General features: G+C 42.1%; 1 protein-coding gene across 2 annotated transcripts in view; it reads left to right on the top strand.

The window, feature by feature from the left end:
• The window catches only part of RNF128 (ring finger protein 128), a 100,910-nt gene that overhangs the window by 42,926 nt on the left and 45,263 nt on the right, over window positions 1-12,721 (top strand). The gene's annotated exons all lie outside the window — the stretch shown is intronic.

Here is a 12,721-nt window from a genome sequence, read left to right on the forward strand (position 1 = left end):
CAGCCTCTGTTTAAAAGCTTCCAAAGAAGGAGCCTCCACCACACTCCGGGGCAGAGAGTTCCACTGCTGAACAGCTCTCACAGTCAGGACGTTCTTCCTCATGTTCAGATGGAATCTCCATTTGTTCCTCTCAGAATGCCACAGCACTGTTGGTCACAGCTGACCTCCAGTTAAACCTCTCAAAGGCCAGGGTTTTCCAGTTCTCTCTTGGCGTCCCTGCCACAGTTTTTAGGGTGAGTCCTCTCTCAATGCAACAGCACTGCTGGTCACAGCTGACCTCCAGTTAGACCTCTCAAGGGCCAGGGCTTTCCAGTTCTCTCTCGGTGTGTCTCTGTCACAGTTTTTAAGGTTGGCTTTGAGCCCATCTTAGAATCCTAGAGTTGGAAAGTACCCTTCCGCCCTTCATTTGTTCCTCTCTGAATGCCACAGCACTGCTGGTCACAGCTGACCTCCAGTTAAACCTTTCCAGTTCTCTCTTGGTGTGTCTCTGCCACAGTTTTTAAGGTTGGCTTTGAGTCTGTTGGAGCTAGGAAAATTGGGTGTATATATCTGTGGAATAACCAGGGTGGGACAAAGGCCTCTTGTCTGCTGGAACTAGGTGGGAATGTTTCAGCTGACCATCTTAGAATCCTAGAGTTGGAAGAGACCTCCTGGGCCATCCAGTCCAACCCCATTCTGCCAAGAAGCAGGAAAATTCCATTCAAAGCACCCCTGACAGATGGCCATCCCAGCCTCTGCATCAAAGCCTCCAAAGAAGGAGCCTCTACCAACCCCGGGGCGGAGAGTTCCACTGCTGAACGGCTCTCACAGTCAGGAAGTTCTTCCTCATGTTCAGATGGAATCTCCATTTGTTCCTCTCAGAATGCCACAGCACTGTTGGTCACAGCTGACCTCCAGTTAGACTAATCAAGGGCCAGGGTTTTCCAGTTCGTTCTTGGTGTCCCTGCCAGTTTTTAAGGTTGGCTTTTAAAGTTGGTTAGAATCCTAGAGTTGGAAGAGACCCCATGGGTTGGGTTGGATTTAGTTGATTGGGGGGGGGTTGATTTTGTATTTTGGGGGTTGTAGTTGCTGGGATTTATAGTTCACCTACAATAAAAGAGTATTCTGAACTCTACCAATGATGGAATTTAACCAAACATAGCACACAGAAATCCCATGTCCAACACTAAATACTGGAAGGTTTTGGTCGGCACTGACTTTGAGTTTTGGAGTTGTAGTTCACCTACATCCAGAGAGGACTGTGACCTTCAACAATGATAGATCTGGAACAAATTTGGCACTGATACTCAATATGCTGAAATGTGAACACTGGTGGGGTTTAGGGAAAACAGATCTTGACATTTGGGAATTGTCGTTGCGGGGATTTATAGTTCACCTGCAATTAAAGAGCACTGTGAACTCCACCAACAATGGAATTGAACCAAACTTGGCACATAGAATTCCCATGACCAACAGAAAATACTGGGCAGGTTTGGTGGGCATTGACGTTGAGTTGTAGTTTGGTAGGCATGACATTGAGTTGTTGTTTGGTAGCCATTGACATTGAGTTGTAGTATGGTGGGCATTGACATTGAGTTGTAGTATGGTGGGCATTGATGTTGAGTTGTAGTATGGTGGGCATTGACGTTGAGTTGTAGTATGGTGGGCATTGACGTTGAGTTGTAGTATGGTGGGCATTGACGTTGAGTTGTAGTATGGTGGGCATTGACGTTGAGTTGTAGTATGGTGGGCATTGACGTTGAGTTGTAGTATGGTGAGCATTGACATTGAGTTGCTGTTTGGTGGGCATTGACATTGAGTTGTAGTATGGTGGGCATTGACGTTGAGTTGTAGTATGGTGGGCATTGACGTTGAGTTGTAGTATGGTGGGCATTGACGTTGAGTTGTAGTATGGTGCGCATTGACATTGAGTTGTAGTTTGGTGGGCATTGACATTGAGTTGTAGTATGGTGGGCATTGGCATTGAGTTGTAGTATGGTGGGCATTGGCATTGAGTTGTAGGATGGTGGGCATTGACGTTGAGTTGTAGTATGGTAGGCATTGACGTTGAGTTGTAGTATGGTGGGCATTGACGTTGAGTTGTAGTATGGTGGGCATTGACGTTGAGTTGTAGTATGGTGGGCATTGACGTTGAGTTGTAGTATGGTGGGCATTGACATTGAGTTGTAGTTTGGTGGGCATTGACATTGAGTTGCTGTTTGGTGGGCATTGACATTGAGTTGCTGTTTGGTGGGCATTGACATTGAGTTGTAGTATGGTGGGCATTGACATTGAGTTGTAGTTTGGTGGGCATTGACATTGAGTTGTAGTTTGGTGGGCATTGACGTTGAGTTGTAGTTTGGAGGGCATTGACATTGAGTTGTTGTTTGGTGGGCATTGACATTGAGTTGTAGTATGGTGGGCGTTGACGTTGAGTTGTAGTTTGGAGGGCATTGGCATTGAGTTGTAGTATGGTAGGCATTGACGTTGAGTTGTAGTATGGTAGGCATTGACGTTGAGTTGTAGTATGGTGGGCATTGACGTTGAGTTGTAGTATGGTGGGCATTGACGTTGAGTTGTAGTATGGTGGGCATTGACGTTGAGTTGTAGTATGGTGGGCATTGACATTGAGTTGCTGTTTGGTGGGCATTGACATTGAGTTGCTGTTTGGTGGGCATTGACATTGAGTTGCTGTTTGGTGGGCATTGACATTGAGTTGTAGTATGGTGGGCATTGACATTGAGTTGTAGTTTGGTGGGCATTGACATTGAGTTGTAGTTTGGTGGGCATTGACGTTGAGTTGTAGTTTGGAGGGCATTGACATTGAGTTGTTGTTTGGTGGGCATTGACATTGAGTTGTAGTTTGGTGGGCGTTGACGTTGAGTTGTAGTTTGGAGGGCATTGACATTGAGTTGTTGTTTGGTGGGCATTGACATTGAGTTGCTGTTTGGTGGGCATTGACATTGAGTTGTAGTATGGTGGGCATTGACATTGAGTTGTAGTTTGGTGGGCATTGACATTGAGTTGTAGTTTGGTGGGCATTGACGTTGAGTTGTAGTTTGGAGGGCATTGACATTGAGTTGTTGTTTGGTGGGCATTGACATTGAGTTGTAGTTTGGTGGGCGTTGACGTTGAGTTGTAGTTTGGAGGGCATTGACATTGAGTTGTTGTTTGGTGGGCATTGACATTGAGTTGCTGTTTGGTGGGCATTGACATTGAGTTGTAGTATGGTGGGCATTGACATTGAGTTGTAGTTTGGTGGGCATTGACATTGAGTTGTAGTTTGGTGGGCATTGACATTGAGTTGTTTGGTGGGCATTGACATTGAGTTGTTGTTTGGTGGGCATTGACATTGAGTTGTAGTTTGGTGGGCATTGACATTGAGTTGTAGTTTGGTGGGCATTGACGTTGAGTTGTAGTTTGGAGGGCATTGACATTGAGTTGTTGTTTGGTGGGCATTGACATTGAGTTGTAGTTTGGTGGGCGTTGACGTTGAGTTGTAGTTTGGAGGGCATTGACATTGAGTTGTAGTTTGGTGGGCATTGACATTGAGTTGTTGTTCGCCTACATCTAGAGAGTACTGTGGACTTCAACAATGATAGATCTGGAACAAACTTGGCACTGATACTCAATATGTCCAAATGTAAACACTGGTGGAGTTTGGGGAAATAGACCTTAACATTTGGGAGTTGTACTTGCTGGGATTTATAGTTCACCTACAATCAAAGGGCATTCCAAACTGGACTGATGCCACTCAAGCCTGAGACTATAGAGCAGTGTTTCTCAACCTTCCTCATGCCACAACCCCTTGATACAGTTCCTCATGTTGTGGTGATCCCCAACCACAACGTTATTTTCGTTGCTACTTCGTAACTGTCGTTTTGCTACTGTTAGGAATCGTCATGTAAATATCTGAAGTGCAGGGTGTATTTTCATTCAATGGACCAAATTTGACAGAAATTTGAATACTGGTGGGGTTGGCGGGGGGATTGATTTTGTCATTTGGGAGTTGTAGTTGCTGGGATTTATAGTTCACCTGCAATTAAAGGGCATTCTGAACTCCACCAACGATGGAATTGAACCAAACCTGGCACACAGAACTCCCATGACCAACAGAAAACACTGGAAGGGTTTGGTGGGCATTGACCTTGAGTTTTGGAGTTGTAGTTCACCTACCACCAGAGAGCACTGTGGAGCCCCCGGTGGTGCAGTGGGTTAAAACACTGAGCTGCTGAACTTGTTGACGGAAAGGTCACAGGTTCGAATCTGGGAGCAGCATGAACTCCTGCTGCTAGCCCCAGCTTCTGCCAACCTAGCAGTTCGAAAACATATAAATGTGAGTAGAACAATATGTACCGCTCTGGCGGGAAGGTAACAGCAGTCATGCTGGCCACATGACCTTGGAGGTGTCTACTGACAACGCTAGATCTTCGGCTTAGAAATGGAGATGAGCACCAACACTCAGAGTTGGTCACAACTAGACAGAACTCCCATGACTAACAGAAAATAATAATAATAATAATCAACTTTATTTATACCCCGCCACCATCTTTGGCAACCCCTTTGAGACCCCCTTGCGACCCCCTAGGGGTCTCAACCCCTAGGTTGAGAAGCGCTGCTCTAGATATATCCTGGGTAGGGTTCAATATGGTCTCTGGCTGTAGGGTAAACTACAACTCCCACTCTGGGGAAGTCAGTCCTCTCAATCCCCTCCAGTAGGTTGAGTTAGTCGTGGCGGTTCTGTGTTCCAAGTTCCAGGTCCATCATCAGTGGAGGTCTCTGGTTGTGAGTGAACTACAACTCCCAGAAAGGAAGGTCAGTTCCCCCCAAACCCCTCCAGTAATCAAATTTCGGCATATTAGGTATGTGTGCCAAGTTTGGTCCAGATCCATCGGCGTTTGGGTTCATAGTGCTCTCTGGAGTTCCACCTGAAAATGTACTGTATATACTCGAGTATAAGCCTAGTTTTTCAGCTCCTTTTTTAGGCTGAAAAAAATCCCTTTGGCTTATACTCGAGTCAAGGTTATTTGTTATTTTACTCTGCTATTAGTATTATTTTTAATACATTTATTATTTTACTCTATTATTATTACATTTACATTATTTTACTTTATTATTATTGCATTTATTATTTTACTCTATTATTGTTATTATTACATTTATTACTTTATTATTATTGCTACTACTATATTATTATATATTATTATATTATTATATATATTATATTATATATTTTATATTATATTATATATAATATATATTATATTGTATTATTATACTATATTATTATTTTTATATTATTATATTTTATATTATATTACATTGGAGCCCCCGGTGGCTCAGTGGGTTAAAGCACTGAGCTGCTGAGCTTGTTGATCAAAAGGTCGCAGGTTCGATTCCGGGGAGCGGCGTGAGCTTCCGCTGTCAGCCCTAGCTTCTGCCAACCTAGCAGTTCGAAAACATGCAAATGTGAGTAGATCAATAGGTACCGCTCCGGCAGGAAGGTAACGGCGCTCCATGCAGTCATGCCGGCCACATGACCTTGGAGGTGTCTATGGACAACGCTGGCTCTTCGGCTTAGAAATGGAGATTAGCACCACACCCCAGAGTCGGACACGACTGGACTTAATGTCAGGGGACTACCTTTACCTTTACCTTATATTACATTATTATATTATCATTATATTATTATATTATATAATATATTATTATTATTACTATTACTGTTACTATTATTAAATTTTGATTATTTACTCTATTATTTTTTTTATTACATGTTATTCCATTTATTATTTTATTCTATCATTATAGGTAATAGGTAAGCACATTTACATTGAAGGAGGTTGGAATAATGGTTTAATTAGAGTTATCTTAAATTACAGTTTTGTGTAAATACTCAGAAACATTTAACCTGACGATTACCAGTAGCAGCTACATTTCGCACCATTGGCTTATACTCAAGTGAATACATTTTCCCAGTTTTTTGTGGTAAAATTAGGTCCCTCGGCTTATATTCAGGTCAACTTACACTCAAGTATATACGGTACTTACTTACTTACAAATTCAACTTAAGAACAAACCTACAGAACTTGTTTGTAATTTGGGGACTGCCTATAATACTAGTGAATCCTATTCAGCAACTCCCTGTTTAAAGGGCTGTGTTGTGTTTGGTCTTCGCATCCTCCTGCTGTTCTTTATTTATGCCAAGATTGACTCCCATATTCATTCATCATTGAAATGTATGAAAAGACTGCAAAGTAAGGTGGAGGCAGAGAACCACATTCTTTTCTGATGACATTGCAGCCCAGGTTCTTGATCCTTCCTTTCACATCAAGGGTGGGGAGCATACAGCGGTCCCAGCGAAGCTGCACCATCACTCCCATATTTCCCAGTGGTTAGCTATGTGAAACTTCGCTCCAGTGGCCCTTATTTCTCATGCGAGGAAGGTAATGCTCAAGATCCCGCAAGGAAGACTCCAGCAAGACATGGAGCGAGAGTTGCCAGATGTACAAGCTGAGTTTAGAAAAGGTAGAGGAATGAGAGACCAGATTGCCAATATCCGCTGGATAATGGAGAAAATCAGGGAGTTTCAGAAAAACATCTATTTCTGTTTTATTGACTACTAGCTGTCCCCTGCCACGCGTTGCTGTGGCCCGGTCTGGTGATCTGGAAAATAAAGTAATGAGAAAGTGTTGGTTTCTAATATAGTGTTGGTTTCCTTTCTGCTTGTGAGTAAACAGTATTTCTTGTTGTTTCTTTGCCAGTGTTGATGTGGAGAGTGTCTGGTTTGCCTACTCTGGAATATGCAGGATATCATAGTCCTTCTTTAAGGGTCTCTTTCAAATCTATGATACTATATCTGTGTGTGTGTGTGAGAGAGAATCATATCTATCTATCTATCTATATTTATGACTGGATGGCTCTCTGTCAGGAGGGCTCTGATTACATTTTCTTGCCCTGATGAAGAGAGTTGGACTGGATGGCCTTAAGTATTTTCTGTTGGTCATGGGGGTTCTGAGTGGGAAGGTTGCCCCATTTCTGTCGTTTGTGGGTTTCAGAATACTCTTTAATTGTAGTGAACTATAAATCCCAGTAACTACAAATCCCAGATGTCAAGATCTATTTCCTCCAAACTCCATCTGTGTTCATATTTAGGTATATGGAATTTTTGTGTCAAGTTTGGTCCAGATCCATCATTGTTACCATAGATAGGTAATAATAACATTGAGTCCACAATGCTCTCTGGATGTAGGTGAACTACAACTTCCAAACTCAAGGTCAATGCCCACCAAACCCTTCCAGTGTGTTCTGTTGGTCATGGAAGTCCTGTATGCCATGTTTGGTTGAATTTCATCATTGGTGGAGTTCAGAATGCTCTTTGATTGTAGGTGAACTATAAATCCCAGCAACTACAACTCCCAAATGTCAAGGTCTATTTCCCCCAAACTCCATCTGTGTTCATATTTGGGCGTATTGAGTGCTTGTGCCAAGTTTGGTCCAGATTACTCATTGTTTGAGTCCACAGTGCTCTCTGGATGCAGGTGAACTACAACTCCCAAACTCAAGGTCAATGCCCACCAAACCCTTCCAGTATTTTCTGTCGGTCATGGGAGTTCTGTGTGCCAAGTTTGGTTCAATTCCATCGTTGGTGGAGTTCAGAATGCTCTTTGATTATAGGTGAACTATAAGTTCCAACAATTATAGCTCCCAAATGACAAAATCATAATTTTTTGAGTGATGGTCACTCCTTGTGTAGTGAGATGTTTTGTTGCCAAATTCGTTGTGATTTCGTTCATTGGTTCTTTTGTTTTTAAGGTACTCATTATGCACAGAGCATTTTTATATATATAGATAGGTAATAATAATATTATAATGTAATACAATATAATACTAGTAATAATAATAATACAATATTATAATCATATATTTACATTACATGTAATATTACTAATAATAGTACAATATAATGGTATAGTGCAATGTAGTAATATATAATACTGATATTGTACTCTGCTAATAATATAATATATTGTATGAAAATATATATTGTAAGCCGCTTTGAGTCCCCTTTGTAAATAAATAAATATAAATAAATATAAACCTCACTTGTCTAGTTTAAGTAAGTTTCCAACAGACCTCACAATCTCTACCATAGATGTGGGTGAAATGTCAGGAGAGAATGCTTCTGGAACATTGCCATACAGCCTGGAAAACTCACAGCAACTCACTTTACAGTTTCCACTGATTCAGAAATATTGGGGGGGGGGGGGGGGGGAATCTAACAACAAAGCCTTAATTTTGCAGTTTTATATAAGGGACACAATTTTACTACACCACTGTATATAATGAGATGTTTGTATTCTCTCGCAAAGCTGTGTGGATACAAAGCCCCCCCCAACCCCCTCCCCTTCGAAGATGGTCAACACACTTGGTAGCTATACTTTGCTGCAACAGATTTCCTTCCTGAAAACCACAGCCTGCTTACATAAAACTGTTTTACTGCCTGCAATCCAAAGTGTAGTTGTGTGCCCAATGTTTAAAGTACAATGCTGATAAGATAGAAGTAGATTGTGAGTTGCATCGATGACCTTGCTGATCACATCTGGATAGCAGACTGAAAGTTTCTTATCTCTGTCATAAAACTTCCCCACTATCTAGTGAATGTCTTCTACATGTTTACTGCTACTACTAATAATAAAAAATTAAAATTATCTAGCCGTAGTGTATAGCTGAAAGCATCTCAGGGCTGCTGCAAAAAACAAACAAAAAAACCACCCCCAAATCCAATAACTGTTTTTGGTTGCCTGTTTTTTGTTTTTTTCTCTTAATATAGGTGAACTACAACTCCAAACTCAAGGTCAATGCCCACCAAACCCTTCTAGTGTTTTCTGTTGGCCATGGTCGTTTTGTGTGCCAAGTTTGGTTCAATTCCATCATTGCTGGAGTTCAGAATGCTCTTTGATTGTAGGTGAACTATAAATCCCAGCAACTACAACTCCCAAATGTCAAGGTCTATTTTGCCTTAAACTCCACCAGTGTTTGGGCATATTGAGTATTCATGCCAAGTTTGGTCCAGATCCATCCTTGTTTGAGTCCACAGTGCTCTCTGAATATAGGTGAACTACAACTCCAAACTCAAGGTCAATTCCCACCATATCCTTCTAGTGTTTTCTGTTGGCCATGGTAGTTTTGTGTGCCAAGTTTGGTTCCATTCCATCATTGGCAGGGTTCAGAATGCTCGTTGATTGTAGGTGAACTATAAATCCCAGCAACTACAACTTCCAAATGTCAAGGTCTATTTCCCCCAAATTCCACCAGTGTTTGGGTATATTGAGTATTCATGCCAAGTTTGCTCCAGATCCATCCTTGTTTGAGTCCACAGTGCTCTCTGAATATAGGTGAACTACAACTCCAAAATCAAGGTCAATGCCCACCAAATCCTTCTAGTGTTTTCTGTTAGCCATGGTAGTTTTGTGTGCCAAGTTTGGTTCAATTCCATCATTGGCAGGGTTCAGAATGCTCGTTGATTGTAGGTGAACTATAAATCCCAGCAACTACAACTTCCAAATGTCAAGGTCTATTTTCCCCAAACTCCACCAGTGTTCACATTTGGACATATTGAGTATTCATGTCAAGTTTGGTCCAGGTCCATCCTTGTTTGAGTCCACAGTGCTCTCTGAATATAAGTGAACTACAACTCCAAACTCAAGGTCAATGCTCACCATACCCTTCTAGTGCTTTCTGTTGGCCATGGTAGTTTTGTGTGCCAAGTTTGGTTCCATTCCATCATTGGCAGGGTTCAGAATGCTCGTTGATTGTAGGTGAACTATAAATCCCAGCAACTACAACTCCCAAATGACAAAATCAATTTCCCCCAAACTCCACCAGTGTTCACATTTGGGCATATTGAGTATTCATGTCAAGTTTGGTCCAGATCCATCCTTGTTTGAGTCCACAGTGCTCTCTGAATATAGGTGAACTACAACTCCAAACTCAAGGTCAATGCCCACCAAACCCTTCTAGTGTTTTCTGTTGGCCATGGTAGTTTTGTGTGCCAAGTTTGGTTCAATTCCATCGTTGGTGGAGTTCAGAATGCTCTTTGATTGTAGGTGAACTATAAATCCCAGCAACTACAACTCCCAAATGACAAAATCATTTTTTTTAGTGAAGGACATACATTGGGTTGTTAGGTGTATTGTGTCCAAATTTGGTGTCAATTCGTCCAGTGGTTTTTGAGTTCTGTTCATCCCACAAATGAACATCCCAGCAACTACAACTTCCAAATGACACAATCACTCAAACCCCCTCAACCCTACCACTATTCAAATTTGGGTACATGGGGTATTTGTGCCAAATTTGGTCCAGTGAATGGAAATACATCCTGCTTATCAGATAATTGCATTACAATTAACAGGAGCAAAATTACAGTTATGAAGTAGCAAAGTAATGTGATGGTTGGGGGTCACCACAACATGAGGAAATGCATTAGGAAGGTTGAGAAACACTGCCATTAGATCAATAGTTGGCTTGAGGGCACACACAACTGCAAAGGATTGCAACTCCAGTGTTAACTTCATTACACACTGTTTGCATACACCTTGAGATAGAAGAGTATCAGTGCTACCCGAGTACCTGCTCTGACTAGTTAGCGCTTGTTTGCAAACTATCGATCTTGCAGAATATCTTGCTGGTTTCCCTGTTTTTTACTTTCAGTCTTCAAGGAGGTCTGTGGAATGCTTACTGTGGAATTCTTTGTGGGTTTTTGTCACTTCTCTTGCCTGTCATAAAATTGTAGGTAACATTTTAGCCAATTTCAATCAATATACTGTATATTCTCGAGTATAAGCCTAGTTTTTCAGCCCTTTACTCGAGTCAAAGGTTATTTATTATTTTACTCTGTTATTAGCATTATTTTTATTTCATGTATTATTTTACTCTCTTTATTATTATTACATTTACAGTATTTTACCCTATTATTATTACTACATTTATTATTTTACTTTATTATTATTGCATTTATTATTTTACTCTATTATTGCATTTATTATTTTACTGTATTATTGCATTTATTATTCTACTCTATTATTACTGTTATTATTGCATTTCTATTATTTTACTTTATTATTATTATTATTATATTTATTATTTTACTCTCTTTATTATTGTTGGAAGGATACGTAAGTACATTTACATTGAAGATATGTAATGATTTAATCAGAGTTGGGCAGTCTTATCTCAAATTACAGTTTTATGTAAATATTTAAAAAAACATTTCACCTCCTGATTATTATTATTATTATTATTGATCTACCTCAACTTCCATCCAGGGTCCTATGGTGTTGTCTCATTCATCGAAGGCCTGACTCCACAGCCACGTCTTCACCCGTTTCCTAAATGTTAGGATGGATGGGGCAGTTCTGGCCTCCAGAGGGAGAGAGTTCCAGAGTCGCGGGGCCACCACCGAGAAGGCCCTGTCCCTCGTCCCCACCAGGCGCGCTTGCGAGGCTGGTGGGACCGAGAGCAGGGCCTCTCCAGACGATCTTAATAATCTTGATGGTTCATAGGGGAGAATACGTTCGGAGAGGTAAACAGGGCCGGAGTCGTTTAGGGCTTTATAGGTCAACACCAGCACTTTGAATTGTGCTCAGAAGCTAATTGGCAGCAGTGCTGTGGCATCCAGGAGTAGGGTACAGGATTAAAAGTGCTGAAGTGTCGGAGGGATATGGGATTAGAATATAAGTGCAGTGTGCGGTGAGGGTGATCTTAACTCTACTAAAGTGCTTCTGGGCTTTGGTAGTGGGGTTCCTAATCTGAGAAGGCACGTTGGAACAGCCTCAATTAATGTAATTTTATTGGTATTTTTTTATTTTGAAATTTACCTGTAGTGGCTGCATTTCCCACCCTCGGCTTATACTCGAGTCAATACGTTTTCCCAGTTCTTTGTGGTAAAATTAGGTGCCTCGGCTTATATTCGGGTCGGCTTATACTCGAGTATATGGTAGTTTGTGTTGGACGGGGTTACACTCCCCCTGAAGATGCAGGTTCGCAGCTTGGGTGTGATCCTGGATTCATCGCTGAGCCTCGAACCCCAGGTTTCGGCGGTGACCAGGAGAGCATTTGCACAACTAAAACTTGTGCGCCAGCTGCGCCCGTACCTTGGGAAGTCTGACTTGGCCACGGTAGTCCACGCTCTGGTTACATCCCGCATAGATTACTGCAACGCGCTCTACGTGGGGTTGCCTTTGAAGACTGCCTGGAAGCTTCAAATGGTCCAGCGTGCAGCAGCCAGGTTGCTAACAGGAGCACACAACTCCTCTGCTGCGCCAGCTCCACTGGCTGCCAGTTTGCTACCGGGCCCAATTCAAAGTGCTGGCTTTAGCCTATAAAGCCCTAAACGGTTCTGGCCCAGCCTACCTATCCGAACGCATCTCTTCCTACGAACCCTCCAGGAAGTTAAGATCATCTGAGGAGGCCCTGCTCTCAATCCCGTTTGCTTCGCAAGCACGCTTGGCGGGGACGAGGGACAGGGCCTTCTCTGTGGTGGCCCCTCGGCTGTGGAGCTCCTTGCCTAGGGATATTAGATCAGCCCCCTCCCTCCTGACCTTTCGTAAGAGAGTGAAAACCTGGCTCTTCGAGCAGGCATTCGGAACCCCTGAGTCAAGCCTGAGATGGAGAATGACCCAGGAACGGCCAAGACGATGAAATGGACGAGGATTGGAATGAGAGGATATAGTTCTTTTTA

The sequence above is a fragment of the Anolis sagrei genome, chromosome 10 (assembly GCF_037176765.1).
Source record: "Anolis sagrei isolate rAnoSag1 chromosome 10, rAnoSag1.mat, whole genome shotgun sequence".
Lineage (NCBI taxonomy): Eukaryota > Metazoa > Chordata > Lepidosauria > Squamata > Dactyloidae > Anolis > Anolis sagrei.